Source organism: Eupeodes corollae, chromosome 1, assembly GCF_945859685.1.
Source record: "Eupeodes corollae chromosome 1, idEupCoro1.1, whole genome shotgun sequence".
NCBI lineage: Eukaryota > Metazoa > Arthropoda > Insecta > Diptera > Syrphidae > Eupeodes > Eupeodes corollae.
In genome coordinates this window covers 2,649,959-2,667,354 of record NC_079147.1, presented here as the reverse complement: position 1 = coordinate 2,667,354, position 17,396 = coordinate 2,649,959, and the positions used below count along the sequence as shown (strand labels likewise).

The 17,396-nt window shown below is 31.7% G+C and overlaps 1 protein-coding gene across 1 annotated transcript in view; it reads right to left on the bottom strand.

The window, feature by feature from the left end:
• LOC129939874 (ABC transporter G family member 20) overlaps positions 1-16,550 on the bottom strand; it is a 37,414-nt gene extending 20,864 nt beyond the window's left edge. The window contains exon 1 of the mRNA XM_056048052.1: positions 16,270-16,550. The gene's annotated coding sequence lies outside the window, so the exon portion shown is untranslated. The remainder of the gene's footprint in view (positions 1-16,269) is intronic.
• Between the last annotated feature and the right edge of the window lie 846 nt (positions 16,551-17,396).

Here is a 17,396-nt window from a genome sequence, read left to right as displayed (position 1 = left end):
GCACATTTTATTTTGTTTGCAATGCACCGTGATATTGCGCACCACCTAAACTGCCAATAACCGTACAACCTTGGAATGGATGGCGCGGCACGGCGGCGTATACGAAATATGACAATTTAGTGAGGCGATTGTGCGGAGTATAGCCTGGCAATAAACGTTTCCATTGTTGGGTTAACTATAAATATTTAGGTACTCCATAGTACATGTGGCAACGATGTATTTACCAATTACGTGAATTGTATAATAACTGGTATAATTTAAGCAGCAGAGCTAGTCGCTGTTGCTGCTGCGATAAAGCTTTGGGATATCATTAATTTTGTTTTTGGAAGCGATTGGTATTTTGATTGAAATTGTTGAAGAGATTGTTTGTAATTCATTTAAATAAAATGAAATGCTGGTCATTTTTGTTGTGATCGAATGTGAAGCGAACGTCAAATCACGTATTCAATAATTTTTTAGAAGGTATAAGTATATCCATTATAATTCAAATGTGTTTTATGTAGAATACAATGAAGAAAGCTAGAGATTTTAAGCATAGGCGCCGCCGGGAGGGGACATTATATTTAAAATAAATTAAAATAACTTTTTATACTTTTCACCCTGGAATTATCTGAATTACTTCTGTACTTCTCTTGTTCTTATCAGTTGTGTGTTTTACTCTCTGATAGCACCTTAATAAAGTTAGCATTCAGTTCTCTTTTTATAATAAACGGGCACTCGAGGGGTTATTAATACCCTTAAAATGTTTAAATTTGTGTGAGCTTGTGAGCTTTAGGAAAATAGGAAGGATTAAAAAGTAGATACCGATGCACAATGGTCTTAAAGTTTTGAAAACCAAAATGATAGGGAAAAACAGAGCTGGGTAAAGCATTCCACATTCTCGATGTGCGGTTAAAAAAAGAATCTCTATACTTAACGGTGCGTCCGAAAATGAGCTCCACGTTAAATTGATGTGCATTGTTAGAAGTTACGTATTTGTTTCGGTTATAGATCCTGTCCAATATTCTTAAACTTGTTTTAGATTCACCTGCCCAATTATGCGAGTTATATTAAAGTTTTGGACGAATGAAGGCTTTGTAAATTACAGCCAGATCTGAAGGGGTAAACATTTCTTGCGCCGTCAGAGAAATCCTAAGCACCTAGCAGCATTTTTGGCAATATCGAATATGTGATCATTCCATAAGAGGTGATCTGTGATACACATACCGTGTACTGAAAGTTGATTAGTTTCCTGGATGCAAGTGCCGCTCATGGATAGCGGCATCGGGAATAGGTTACGCTTTAACGACAGGAGACAGCATTGAGTTTTCGAAGCATTAAATTCTACACGGTTTTTGATTCCCCATTGTACAATGCTGTCGAGATCAGAATTTAATGGGCTTAACATACTCGTACGCTGCTGTTGAAGTTCCACATCCGAAGGACAAGGATGAGAATCTAAAAACGAATATGAAAAAGAGTCTACATACATTTTCTTTTTTTTTAAATTAGCCAGAATTGTGTGAAGTTATTTACTCAGTATGTAAAATAAGCTCGGAAGGTAAATTTAAACTACTCCAGAAAATCAAAAAATATAATACTCTGCTCAATCCAAATCTGCAGGTATAATATTATTAACAAGAAATTACCCACTATAGCGTGAGAAAAATAAGAAGGAAAAAGTCAAAAAATACTAAATTTTTTCACAAAAATGTGTTAATTTTTCTTCGGTCGTACTATGAAGTACAGAGATTCGTTTTTTAGCCATACTACGCGAATGTTGAACGTTTTGCCACGCTCTATCTTTCCCTGTCATTGCAATGTTCAGGAATTCAAAATCAATGTAAACCGACACCTCCTATCCAACCTTTCCTTCTTTTCCTAATGCTCACACTGTGTCTTTGGCATATTAAAGGTATACCCGTGCTTTAAGAGGAGATACATCAACTGAAGGTAGCTAACCATTTACAACGTCGTAGGACGCCGATTTTTTTAACACAATTTTCTTCAACGGAAGCACATTTCTCACTCGGTGGGTATGTTAATAAACAAAATTGTCGTATTTGGGGTTTTCAGAATTCTCAAGTAATTGAAGAGATGCTATTACACCTACAAAAAGTCACTGTTTGGTGCGCTCTTTTTAATTTGACACCGCTGAACTTATTTTGTGTGGCTACCCTAAGGGGCCAGTTATAGCTATCATTGAAATCGATCCGGAAAATTTTTCGAATCGATATTTGACCGTGTTTCCTTTGATTAGAAATAAATTTATATACTGATCGATCGGAAATCACACAAAGAATTTTTTTGCCGGACGGAAATTCATTTTTCTGAACAACTGATACTTTTATGTTCAAAAGTGAAACGAATCGTGATTAAAATTTCACACAATTCCAATGACAGATTTCAGTCAGTAAAAATTTTTTGGTGGCTTTCAATCAGAGAATTTTTAATGAAAGCTATAAACGACCTGCCAAAAAAATTCCAATGTTTGTTTTCAATTATGAAAACCAATAATAGCTATAACTGGCTCATAAAGAACATGTTTACGCAGATAAGCCTCTTGAGCCTATAAAAACCAAAATTCGTTAAGTTATGGCTGAGATACCGACCAATATGTGTCAAGAAGTGGTCGAAAATTACCTCAAAAGAATCGATGCTTGCAACAATTTGCGTGGTGGTCACTTAAACATTGTAATATTTCACAAATATTGTCAACGTTTAATGTCAACGTTTTATTTTACGTTTACTTTTGAAACCATAAAATGGATAACCCTTAAATATCAAGATCCTTTTTCCTGCTATCACATTGAACCCATTTTATAAAATAAGTTTTCAAATGAAAGAGAATTTTCTGCAGACTATGCGAATTCTATTTTAATTGAATATAATTTATAATTTGTTTGAAAACATAACATTTGTCATAATACAAATTCGAAATACTGGGAAGATGATAATATCAAAAGAAATGGTTTGTGTATTCGAACGAACGAATCGAATGCACGAACCGTTTTTCTCTGTAACTTAGTTTCCCTGTATTTTATATTTTTTGAGATTAGTTCTTTCTAACGTCATAGATGAGAAAGAAAGGTCTAAGGACGAGCTAAGACATGTTATGAGCTCTGCGAATGTTTCAAATCGTGGGCGGTGCCAAGGCAGCCCATGCTTTGAAATCCGTCAGGGACACTTTATACCGGTAACTCACTCCCACAAAACTGCAACACTGGAAATCAATGTTATCACAGGTTAATGAATTTTGTATTTCCGAATGGGTTTAAGATTAATTTAAAAAATTACCAAATGTTAAGTCAACGTGGATGAGGAAGGATAATGATTTATGATAATTATTTGGAAGGTGTTAGCTATTTAGGCACGTTTGGTTTACACAACCTGAAAAGGGATGTTTGCATACTAAAGGATAACTTTTGAATACAAATTTAAAAGAGATCTGCTAACTTTATAAAAGGCAAGAAAAAACCAGACTAACTTCAGAAAGCTTGAAACATATAATAAGTTTTTGATAGCCTTATTGAAAAGTTTTTTTTGCGTCAGTTCTTCTAGCTCTTTATAATTAAAATACCAATTGACATTTCAAGCAAACATAAAAAATGTGGCTCGAAGTTTAGTAATTGGAAAAACTTCGGGTAATAATATTAATGAATAATAGGTCCGTTCTCGTACTTTCTGCACTAAAATTCGTAAAAAGAGAAATTTTAAAAAGTGGGGGTAAAACTCTCTCACAAAAAAAAAACAACAAATATTTCAAACAATATTATTGTCTTGTTGTTGTTCTTTGAAAATTTATTTTTAAATTTTATAACTGACAGCAAAAGCGAGCAATTTATTTAATTTATTTGAATTTCTATCAAATTTGACACTTTTCACAAATCAGCCCAAAGAAATTTCTTGGGCTAAAATTCGTAGTTTGGGGAAATATTTGACTCTCTCGTGAATGCTTTCTTTTAATAAAAACTACGAAATTTTTGAGTACGTGAACAGGATTTGGGTAAATTTCGTATTTTTTCGTATAATTGGACTGTTTTAGGAGGGTTCACGAACGGACCAAATAACTTCAAACTGAACTCGTGAATATAATTTACCAACTTTAAGACTATAACAATTAATACAAAAAATTGGGTGCCGCAACAGTCCGTTAAAAACTAGGGCCTAGTAACTTACAACTCTCAACCATTCGTGTGTGCGAGTACTGTTATCAGGAATGGATACAATTTATAAGCCGAATCCGAATGGCTAATTTAAGAAAGGACTTTTCATGACAATAATTACTCTTATAGAATTTGTCAATTCCTTGCAAGAGGCAGTACCCGTGAAAATAGCTTTAGATGGCATCGGCAGGGATCGAACACAAGACCTCTAACATGACAGTCCAACGCACTAACCATCATGTCACGGGTACTACGACTTTTACAATAGTCAAATGAAATATTTACTAAGCAAATTATTTAACATTTTTAAATATCAGTGTGGATAAAAGTCAATTAATTTTTGTAAAAATCAATTATGAAGTAAAATAAATAAAAATTGTTGTCCAAGCTTTAGTAAATTTCCAAAATCTTATTAAATCCGTTTAAAAACTGAATTATTTTACTGAAGTACGATTTATTAAACACTTAACATTTTACTTTTCTAATATACTTAATTTAATCGTTTTTCGTTTAATGTCCAATGGATTAAAACTCTTTTCTTAATTATCCTTTTACAGTTCTTTAGGTACAACAGTTTAACGATTATTTTAAAGGCCAAACTTTAATACGTTTGTCAAATATTCAGTTTTATTGTAAGTAGACGAAATAAAATGTTTATTCGTTTACCTCCATACAAAGTTAATTATGGAAAAGAAATGTTTGCAATGTATAAAAATTGAATTATTGCACCCGAAAAATATAAAAAATTCTTACTTATGGAGAAGTCTCTTAAAAGTTTTTAAAACAAAGTTTTTAACGAAGTAAATATGAAATATGAGAAACATCTTATGTTGTGTTAGTTTCATTGCGACAATCTATTCTAAAGACTATTAACGTTTGGTCATACAATTGACAATTAAAACTACCTTAGATTTGATGAATAGTTGGCAACACTTCCTTTAAATGTTGGCTATGATTCGACTGTTTGTCATAGTTAATTATTGTATTGTTTGATTTACCGACTAATTTGTGTCAATTTTCTTTCTTAAAATGAATTATAATCTATGACTGATTTATGGGTAGTGTGTAATTGTTTGAAAAAATGTCCACATTTTATTGAAGCATTAAATTTATTTCACTTAAATACAAACATTTCGTTCCCACAATTGTTATTTTTAAACGGTGGGATATTAAAACACCTTTAATAATAACTTTTTTCCAAAAAATGACCTTGGTTCAGAAGTTATTACTTCAAATTTCAGACAAGTCTTACCGAACCAATGAAGTTAACGTATTATGAGATACACTCATTACAAGTCTCAGTACGAAAATAGGTCAGTTGAAAGTAAATTCGTTTAACTTTACTCGTAAAGATTATTTTCATAATTTGAAACAATTTTGTCAGAAATATTAAAAGATAACAAAACTTTGTTAATTGCTTCAAACTCAATTACTTTGTATGTTATTATATTAAAAAATTATGCAAATAAACTACAACCTAAACTTTTTGTTGAATAATTTTAATACCTGTTCCCGCGACTCAGATTATAATAGATGAGGTTTGTACCCTCATTGTAAGTACATAAACCTAAAGTTAACTTAATAATTAAATTTAATTGTATTCTAATTGTTTCTGTCATTTAAATGTTTAAGTGAATTGCATGCTTCAATGTTATACACAATCAACTCACGAATAATTGTGCAAACACTTCCTTGACAATCGTTAATATTTTCAAATGATATGCAGCAAAAACTGATGCTACACTTTTGATATCAAAATATGCATATTAAGGCAAGGTTTACGTATATTGCATGTGGTGTGCGCTCATTTAATCTTTATCAAGATAAAAACATTTATTTTAATTTGTTAGAAAATTAAAGTTCGTATTTTGAAAGAATTATAATAGGTAGGTATTACATTCATTTAACTTTTTAAAGAATAATTTTCTGCTTTATTTAAATCAGATGTGCACAGAAAATGGTTGCTCAAAAGGCTTGACTTGATGGAATTCCCGCAAAGCTTTTACAAGCATCTCCAACTTCATCAAGCGAACTGCTTCATCCGCTCATAAAAGAAGCCTGGGCCACCGAAATCTTCCACCATTAGTGGAAGAGAGGAATTATCGTCAAGGAGATCTTACACACTCGATGTCGAACAAGCAGGATTCCACGCTGGATCCTCCTGTATTGATCATATCAACACCCTGCGGATCATTATTGAACAGTTCGTTGAATATCGATCACCACTACACCTGCTGTTCATTGACTTCGAGAAGGCCTTTGATAGCGTTAACAGGGAGTATATCTGGTAAGCTTTACGGAGGAGAGGCATGCCAGAAAAACGAATTGCTATTATTAAAGCAGCATATGATGGATCCAAGTGTCACGTTCTGCATGATGGTAGGTTGTCAGATGATTTTCCAAAGCAGAGTCAGACAGGGCTGTATTCTGTCACCAATATTGTTTTTGTTGGTGATAAGCGATGTACTGCGCCCAGCTCTGTAGTTAGCACTTGGATTACGCGGACGATGTTTGCTTACTCTCTCATAGAATCATGGATTTTCATCAAATGACAACAAGTGTGGAGAGAGAAGCGGAAGTTGTTGGGCTGAAAATTAATTCCGACAAAACAAAAATGATCAGCGTCGGAACCCAACCATCCTCTCAAATAAATATTTTTTCGCAAATTAGAAGAAATAACTCAATCAATTTAAAAACAAAGCTACGACTGTTTCGCACAAATGTTGAATCTGTGCTTCTTTATGGGTGCAACACTTGGAAGGTTACTTCAGCCATAACAAGAAAACTGCAAACATTCGTGAATAGATGTCTAATTTAAAAACAAGTATATGTACAGAAATAATAATAAATAAAAAAGGTAGCAATAGATAAATCTTAATTACAATAGAGATTACGATAACAAAGCAGAGATAACATTTTTTTTAAAAACATCTCTTGAAATATTAGAAAAAGTATCCATAACCTCAACAACAGAATTCGTTTCTCTTTTGCAAAGTGCAAACGATCGTTTCTACTATAATTCCTTCTATGAAAAGTCTCTCGCAAATGAAAATTGAGAGTCCTTCATGGAAAGTAAGCAAATATTTTCAAACAAACATGAGTATTTGATACGACTGCTTATTAAATCTTTTACAAACATTATTGAAAAATATTTTCTCCTTACTTCAAGCGTTTGAATGTCAATAAGCAGGCATCTAGATTGATAAGATGGTACTTCGATATTCCAATTTAATTTATAGAAATCATACCTAGTAAAACTTTTTTGAATTGTTTCTATTCTAGAAGAAAAAGTACCGATCTAACAAGTTCTCCTGAAAGCTTTACTGACTATGTAATCGATGTGCTTATTAAATGAAAGCTTTTCATCCAATATAACTCCCAAATCCTTTTTTTCCGTAACCCTATCTAAACGCGTATTGTTGATAGTATAATCAAATATGATAGGTGTTTTTTGTCTACGGCATGTAAGGCTTTGACATTTGGCAACATTCAGGAACAACTTGTTAGATTCACACCACTCAGTCAATTTTGGATATCCTCTTCAAGATACAGACAGTCTGTAGAAGATTTTATGAGCCGGAAAATCTTGACATCATCGTCATACATAAGATACTTCGAGTATTTAAAATTTACCGGAATGTCATTTATAAAAAGGATAAATAATAAAGGGCCAATATGACTTCCTTGCGGAACAATACTTTTGGATTCAAACTTTCCCAATTTTACAAATTGAACCCCATTTTTTTAAATATGAAGAAATCCATTTTATGAAATTAACTCTATCAAAAGCTTTTGCAAAATCTGTAAAGATATCATTAGTTTGTAAACCTTTTTCGAACCCGCAAAGTACAGATTCACAAAACATTGAAAGATTTGTAGCAGTAGATCTTCCAGAAAAAAAACCATGCTGGTATTCGGATATTAAATCCTTAGCAAAAAGTATAATTTTTTACAGACAAACATTTCGAAAATTTTTGGGATCACTGAAAATTTACAGATAGGCCTATAATTGGTCACATTTGGCTTGAGCCAGACTTAAATATTGGAGTTAAATAAGAGATCTTTCAACAGTTTAAAAACTAGCCACTTTTTAAAGACTGATTGAAAATCAAGCTGAGCGGTAATGTCAAAGAAACAGCACAGTTTTTTACTGCAACAGGGGCTATGTTATCTGGCCCAGCACTTTGATTTACATCAAGACTAGCTAGAGCTTCAAAAAACATTAGAAACATTTAAATCTATACTTTCAATATCAATAGCATAAGTTGGTGACAAATCAGAGGGTTCACACGGAGCAGAAGGCAAATAAACAGATTTAAAATAATCGGCAAATAAATAGCATATAAAATTCATATTACTAGATACACAATTGGAGTACTTCATGCAGTTTGGAATCCCTAAAGACTTTCTTTTAATATTTATAAATTTCCAGAAGTTGTTTGAATCTTTTCTAATTTTTGACTCATCAAAGAGAATAAAATTATTAAAAAGAAAGCTATTGTGACAGTCAGGTGGCACTGAATGTATTTCTGCTTAAGGAATATACATATCAAAAGCTTCATGTAGATACATTGCAAATTTTTCAAACGCATGATCAAGGCTTAAATTAATCAAGGCATTATCACAAGGAATTGACGACAAAAAGTTATTGATTGCAACAAAGTTTGCACGTTTATAATCCAAATAAAATGCTGGTATATATCAAAAGTCCTTGTATTTAGTAAAGAGTCGAAAGTTCGAGTACCAAGTACTTTTAATTATTTAAAATTCATAAAAAAAACTTAATCTTTGACCTACATTAAAAAAAACTTTTACTTATATACTCTTATTAAAATATCTTTTATTAGAAATTGAATAAATCTTTTCCTTTTGTACTTTGACATGACTAAAAGTTAATAAAAAGTTGAACTTAGTAAAAACTAGAAATATACATACATAAATAAAAGTAGGAAACTATACATAAAATATTTACTAATGAATAATCATTAAAATGAGGATAGAAAAACCATAACTTTAATTTATGGTTTGGCAATAAAAACTAGTTGATTACAAAAAAATGTATTAGTTTATAATTCATTTCAAACGACAATGCACTTCGACCCTTGAACGAAAGGCATATGTATACATTAGACCTTGAAAAAGAAATTGCAATTAAATTACTTTAATTAAGGAAACCCAAAGTAGCTTTGACAGAACATCTGCTAACGATGCTTTTTTTTAAACAAATCTATAAAAAGGATTTATACTTTCAGACGAAAACAAAGATAAACATTTTGCTCTCCGTTGGAAAAATGGTTAAAAATGAAAAGAAAAATATTAGCATATTGAAACCTTTGCCTAAGTTTTCAAATCCCTTTATTCTAAAAGGTTTTTTCTAAACAGCGATTAAGTTTGCTTTAGAGTGTTGACTATTAATTTGTTATTGTGACAATGAAGTAATATTTACAAATGAATTCCGGATATGCTATGATTATACATACATATGTATTTACAAATGAAATCTATTACTGTACATACGAGTACATTATGTACATTAAAAATTGTTTTAAAAATCTCGATTAATCATCCCATTTTTCTACAAAATATTTACATAAACAAAAAAGCAATGTAAAATCACAGTACTTACATAGGTAAAGTTGTGATTGAGAAAGAGCGTAAATGTAAAGTGAAATTATTTGAACACATTTTTCTTTTTTCTATAGACAAAGGCTTTACATGATAGGAATACTAATTAAGTAATATTCGATTCCTATCGAGAGAATTTGTTTATGCGATTCTTCGAGTTACTCATTTTACTAATTTTTATAGAAAATCTTATAAAATCTTTATAATATAAATACACATGTCGATACTATTCTATTTAATGTTTTTGATATTATTTCGTAAAAAGTACAATTATTTTTAGGTTTGTACTAAAACAAAGTCATTCGAAGAGTTAACGAACTTCGAAATAGCTTCAATAGCGACTGTTTAAGTATTCAGTTCACATATCAGGCCACAGACCATACGCATCCGCATCCGCATCAGAAATAATGCTTTTAAATTTCTATAGAACAAATTTCCCTTGTAGAATTGGCATATTTCCATTGAGAGTTAAGAACTTCGGTGAATTCAAATACAAAACAATAACACGTTTTCTAATTCAACTTTTGTTTTTCATACTAAAATTTCAAATTAAAAGAAACAAAAATAATTTTTTTTAAAATTTAAAGTTTGCGTTTTCGATCTACATATATATTTCCTTACTGTGTGTCTTTTTTAAAAGTTTTCAAGTACTTTTCGTTGTACTACAAAAAGGCTTCACACCCAGAACAATTTAAGATAATTGTGAATAATAAAATGGTTATCTTTATAAATTTGATAGAACAAATTTTCGTGAAAGAGTATTTGAAAAATGTATCCTTAATCAACCAACATTATATGTATGCTAATAATTTAATTTGATTTAATTAGGTACATACATATATCTTATTATTCAAACCAATTATAATCCGAAAAAAGCTTACAGCTTAAACAATAAATTATAAAAAGAATGAAAAATTAATCTATTAAAAAAATGCATGATTGCTTTGTTTAATTATTATTAACTTTGATCTTTAGTATTGTTAGGTTAAACCGGTTTAACATTAATTTCCACACTAGACTTTGTAATTTGTATTATATAATAACCTATACATGTTTTTATGTACAATAATTTGAAAATTCAAAACTTTATTCCTTAAAACAACTTCAAAACGAGCTAGAGCTATAGAGTCAAACTGATCAGGTTCGCGGGATTTGTATAGTAAATATATCGTTTTATAGTATACTGGCTGACCCGGTCACGCGTTTCTGTAGCTAACTTTTTTTGTCATATTACATTGTTGTAAACTATTAAAGGTAAACGGTAGGAGAACATCAGACATTTCCAATACCATGCTTTTTACATATGTAGATGCCATTTATAAACAAAAATATGGCGACCTTCATGAATGATTTTCTACTTCCGTGACTCCTTATTACAATGAAATTATTATTTACGAACGAAGATGGAAACGTTAAAGTTGGTATACAAATTTACTGTTTTTAGGATTTGAAGGGAAAGGACTTTGAACACAATTGATCAACATTTTTGTACAGTTGATGTAAAACAAAAATGAATACAAAAGAATAAAATGTATTATTAGTTTTATTGAAATTTGGAACAAATTAGTATATTAGAAAGTTTTTTAGTAAAAAACCATGTGACAGTAAAATTATAAATAAGGTATGTAGGTAGGGCGGATGTTTAAAATCTTCTAACAATAATATGTATTATTTTGAATTGTAAATAATTTTAATTACGATTTAATTTAGCACTAATCAGTGCAGAACATTTTTGGTTTACCTGTCTTTCTCTAACATAGGTTCATCGGTTTTCCTTCACGTGAACATGCAACAAATAGCTTCCCATGTGGAAATCATGATTTTCAAATCCTAACTAACTTGAGACTTATTTACAGAACTGGAAATTGTAACCTTCTGAAGGGTGTGGGAGAATCTGATTGGAATACGTCGCAACAGGACTACTCTTCCTTTAAACTTTCCAACTTTAAAATGATTGTTTCAAGAATATTTCCGGTGGTTTTTTTGATGACCAAACGTTTATCGTTGCATAATTAAGAACCAATCTTTAATCGAAGGCTATTTAGGTATATCTAGTGAATTTGAAAAATTCAATTAAAAAATGTACACACATTATGTTGCGATCATAAATGGAGATGTAAGCTATCCTATCTTTCAAGTTCGATCAAACTGAACACGGTTTACTAATTTGATTGAAATTGGTTAAGTAGTTTAGAAGTCTATCGCGGACAAATAGCTTGACACGTACATTTTTTTTTTATAATAAGCACACACTCAAGGGGACATTACTACCCTTATTATGCAGAGGCACAGTGTGAGCACTAGAAAGAGGAGAGAGAATTTAAAAGGAGATGTGGGTGCACATTGGTTTTGAATTCCTGAACTTTGCAATGACTAGGAAAGAGAGAGTGTGGTAAGGCATTTCCCATTCGCGTAGTACAGCTAAAGAATGAATCTCTGTATTTGACAGTACGGCTGAAGTTGGGCTCGAGGGTATACTTATGAGCATTCCTGGAAGCGAGAATATTACGGTTGAACTGTTTAAGGGAAAGAATACAACTGGCTATTTCACTAGAACATAAACTGTTAACCTTACGACGATGTTCAATCGAAGTAAATGAACTTATGATGATATTATCATCTATCTATATTTAAATGCTCTACGTTCAATACTATCCAAGATGCTTAAGTATATTGCAGGAGCACTAGCCCAGAGATAGGAGTTATACCCAAGCGTTGGATGTTTATAAGTTTTTTAGATAACAGCCAGATCAGAAGGGGTGAAATATTTCTTGCATCGCCTAAGGAAACCCAAACACCCTGCGGCATTTTTGGTGACATCGCGTATGTGATCATTCCACAAGAGCTGGTTGGTGACACACATACCGAGAATATCGAGATGTTCAGTCTCATTGATGCAAGTGCCATCTATAGATAATGGCAATGGGGGTATATCTCGCTTTAACGATACAAGACAGCATTGCGTTATTAAATTCCACTCGGTTTTTTAATCCCCATTGAACAATGCTGTTTAGGTCGGAATTTAATGAGCTTATCATATTTTGTCGTTGCAGTTCCACATCCGAAGAAAAGGGATGTGAGTCTGAATATGAAAAGCTAAGATTACTATCGTCAGCGAAACAATGTATTGGATTAGATTTTGCAGACAGGAGATCATTAATAAAAATGAAAAAGAGTGTTGGAGATAGAACAGAGTCCTATGGCACACAAGCATTTATTTTATGGTTTTCAGACTTGAATCCATCCAATACTACTTGTATTGAACGATTCGAAAGGTAATTACTAATCCAATGAAGGAGGGATTCATGAAAACCGAAAGCACGTATTTTTAATAAGAGAGGCTGATGCCAAACCCTATCAAATACTTTTGAAATAACAAGTGCAATAATCTTACTTTCTCCAAAGTGATGTAAGGATTTGCTCCACTGTTCGGTGAGATGAACCATGAGATTACCAGTGGACCTATTACTTCGAAAGCCTACTGCCGGTCATTAAGAAGCTTTCGAACTTCAAGATATTTCTTGAGCTGATAATTAATCAGCGTTTCCATGACCTTGGAAAGAGGGGACGTAAGTGCAATCGGTCGGTAATTAGAGGGCGATGAAGATTCGTCTTTTTGGGGATGGGCTGGACAAATTCAGTTTTCCATTCTCTCGGAAGGAGAACTGAGGAGTAGGACAGATGAAAAAGCTTACGCAGTGGTTTTGCCAGCGTTGAAGAACAATAGCGGGGATACCATCTTGACCAGCGGACTTATGTGTGTTTAATTCTCTAAGGACTCTTGCCACAGTACGAGTGTGAAAAAAGATTGGTCCCATAGAATTACTAACTCGCTCAAGTTCAGTCATAACACTCACTGGTATCGTATAATTGGCGGCGATTAGCTTTCTCTAAAGCGCTAACAAAAGAATGTCATTGCCAACAAGATAATGGACAGTTTTTTAGTTCTAAAATATTCTGTTTTATGTCCAATTAACAACGGATTGTGTTTTGACAACACCTGGGTACTCACTATTTTACCAAAGCGAAATTCTAAGAAATCTTAAATATAACAATAATGTGACTACATATTAACTTTCAACAGATTGATGTTTGATAGATAGATAACTATTATTTTTCAGAAAACACTGTTATAAACACGAGGTTTTGAATGTTCTTGATTTTTTTTGCAACAAACATTTTGAAACTAGGAACAGTGCTAAGATTCTGTGAAAGTACCAGTTGAGCTAGAAAACAATGTTGGTATTGCACATTGAACTACATCGTTTGTCATAAAAGAAGACTGTGAATGGATCAAGTTCCAATACAAGGGCTGCAACAAAACTCCTTTGCTTTATTAAAGGTTTCCCTATCTTATTAACTTAATAAGTACTTTTGAAAGAAAAAAAGTAAGCAGCTAACTTGAAAATCGGGAAAAGTTTGTGTTTTCAATACCGAATTGGATACACAAAAAAGATAATTCAATATAATCAATGAAATATAAATTATGAAATAGGACTTGATCTTGGCAAAAAGGTTCAAGACATTTTAGGGTCTAATTATTAAACTAATTATTATCCTTTTAAACTTCTATAGTCCTATAGTTTTGTAGATACGATGGATCATTTATTTTCCACCGTTTTCAACGTTTCTGTTCAATGAGCTCTCAATAGAAATCTTAACCTATCTATTATACATACATACATATGTAAGTATTTCAAAAGAACTTTTGCCTTAAACTTCTAATTTTATTCTTAAAATATATAAGAATATACAAAACATCATTAGTTCGTCGAACAATATTTTTCATTTTCCTGAGTACAGCTAACATTTTTAGATTTTAACCAAAAAGAACAAACTAAACACTTCTTGAGATTAAAAACAGCTGTTCGGTTAACTCCAGCTTAGTATATTTAAAATGCAAAGCAATTATGTTTTTATATACAACCTTAATACAAAAATAAATAAATTGAGTGGCGCAACAGTCCGTTGAGAATTAGGGCCTAGTGATTTACAACTCTCATTCATTCCTGTGTGCGAGTTATGTTGCCAGGATTGGAGGGGACCTACAGTTTTTCAAGCCGAATCCGAACGGTTAATTTGAGAAAGCACTTTTCATGACAAGAATAACTCTTGGAGAAATTCTCAATTCCTTGCAAGAGGGAGTACCTACCCGTGAAAAAAACTTTAGATGTTACAAGCAGGGTTTGAACTCAAGACCCCTGGCATGATAGCCCAACAGGTAGTACCTTAATATGGGTATCAACCTTATAAGAAATTGTACAATAAAACCTATAATTTCAAATCAAATATGTTTTAAGAATAATTTTTAATTACTTAAAGGAACACAGAAATAGAAATTAAATAAAAGAAGATATTAAAAACTTGCGATTTCCACGTAATCCAATAAATGCTTAAATATGATGAATATTTAAGTCGTTGTTTATTAATTGCACAACAATTATTGTTAATATAAATTTTTCAGTTTTTCCTTTAGCTCTTTCTTGCTTTTTTTTTGTATTTTATTTGTGTGGCAGGTATGTGCTCATATCATACCACCATTAATATCCATTAATTTCAACACATTGCAAACTATTAACTTTTTGTTTCAACTTTTTCTCTTCTTTTACGTTACTTTTTAACAAACATAAACCACCACGTTTGAAATTAATTATGATTAAAATTGTTTACATAATACACAGCTTGTTTGTTTTTGTAAGCATATCAAAAAAAAAAAACAAAAAAACATAAGTATAGTATCGATGCTGCTAGGATATCACCTTTTAAATATCTTTAAGTTACTATAAAAGTTGCAAAAGTGTATTCAAAACTGGAAACTCAAATTGCGTAAAACAAAAAACAACAATCACACAAAAACATTTTGAAATTTATAATTATTCACTTTTTTCTGTTGATGCACTAGATACTAGATACGACTCTATAACAAGGCAAAAGACAACTACTAATATTAGATACAAAAATGTCTACTTTTGCGGACAATATAACGCTAGAAGTTATCATAGGTAGCTAGCTATCTAGCCATCTGCAACGCCTTAACCGTCTTACTTCGGATTATAGGTCTTGGTTGTAGCAAGCCCAAGGAAGAAGAAAAATAACAAGAAACTTTATTTAAACTTGTTAAATAATATCTTCCAACACACGATGATATAGTTGCTAGTCATAAAGAGTTTAATATTGTACCGTAGCGTAGTAATGTCAAGTCAGCTTAATTGCTTCCAACAATTATGTAGGTCGAGTTTTTGTTTTTTTTTTGGTTTATTATTTTGGCCCGAATTTTATTTTTATGTAATGTTAGCAGAAAATTAATTGGACTTTTGGTAAGCAACTTATTGCTGATTGTTTCAATGGAAACTTAATTTTTATTCTGGATTTAAAACCCATCCCGGCAGTAATAATAAGAGTGGGAGAGTTGTGATGGTGCTGGTATGGTGTGGTGTGGTGAATGCAAGTGCTAAGTATCTAACAGCGATTGCACATTTTGTTTCTTTTGTATCTTTACCTCACTTTAAGCAGCGCAATCTGTTCACACAGCGTAATCGAGCACTATTTGTGGTATAGAGTTGTTAGGAAACCAGTATTTTGGCTTTTGGGTATCGGTACCCAAAACAAAATCAAAGAAAACGAAGAGGTATTTTCGCTGGAGCTCTTTGAGTGTAAGATACTTTCAAAATTTAGTGTTGGCTCCGTTCACCTGGCCCGATTGTATGCGCGACACTAACTGAGTCGTCAGTTTTAAACTACCAACTGCTGAAGCTTTAAAAGCGACGACGACGATGCACAGCACAGTTGGGGCTTACTAGTGTATCTCGTCCCACACTATGTTAATAGCGCAGCTATCAGAAATGACTCAAGCGAACTTAAACGATGCAGAGCTAAGAAATTGGTGGTGTGAATTGGATTTCGATGGAGTATTGGAGTGCAAAAGTTAAGTTTCTTCCTATACAGGGTGTCTCATCCCAGGTATCAATTTCGTTTGTCATTTTAAGCTATTGAATGTTATTTTCTTCTTTAAAGCTTTTTTTTTTGTAATTGCGAAGAAAAGGAAATATTATGAAGTAGGAAAAACCGATCAAATATTTTCGAATGCAATTTATGTCAGAGTTACTGGTGCCGAGAACTATTTTTCCTAAATCATTATTTAAACATCTTAAAATGGTTTAGAATCATATTTATTGTATACAAAGATTTTAAGAAAGATTGTAGAATAATTAATTTTTCGTTTATCAGTTTATTGAGTAATGTTTGTACATAATTTATCGCCTTGCATCAGTTTTATGATACTTTTTCTTCAAAAAAATACGTTATTTTTCCTTTCTTTATTTAGTTTTTAGTATTTAGTTTATTTAGAAATGAAAAACATTTTCAAAATAATGTTTAAAGTACTAGAATATTGCCAAATATGAAACTAAATAAATATTTTCTTGCAATCATATACGAACATACTTGGTATAACAATTTTTACTGTGGAGGAAATTTCAAAATCTGTTTGAAAAAGGTTTTATAAAAATAATGAGTTGTCAAATTAATACAAAAAAATATAATAAATTAATATTATACTTAAACTTATTTAACTTTCAATCAAATTATACTTTTCCTAAGAAGGTTTCTGATGGACTCAGTAGAATG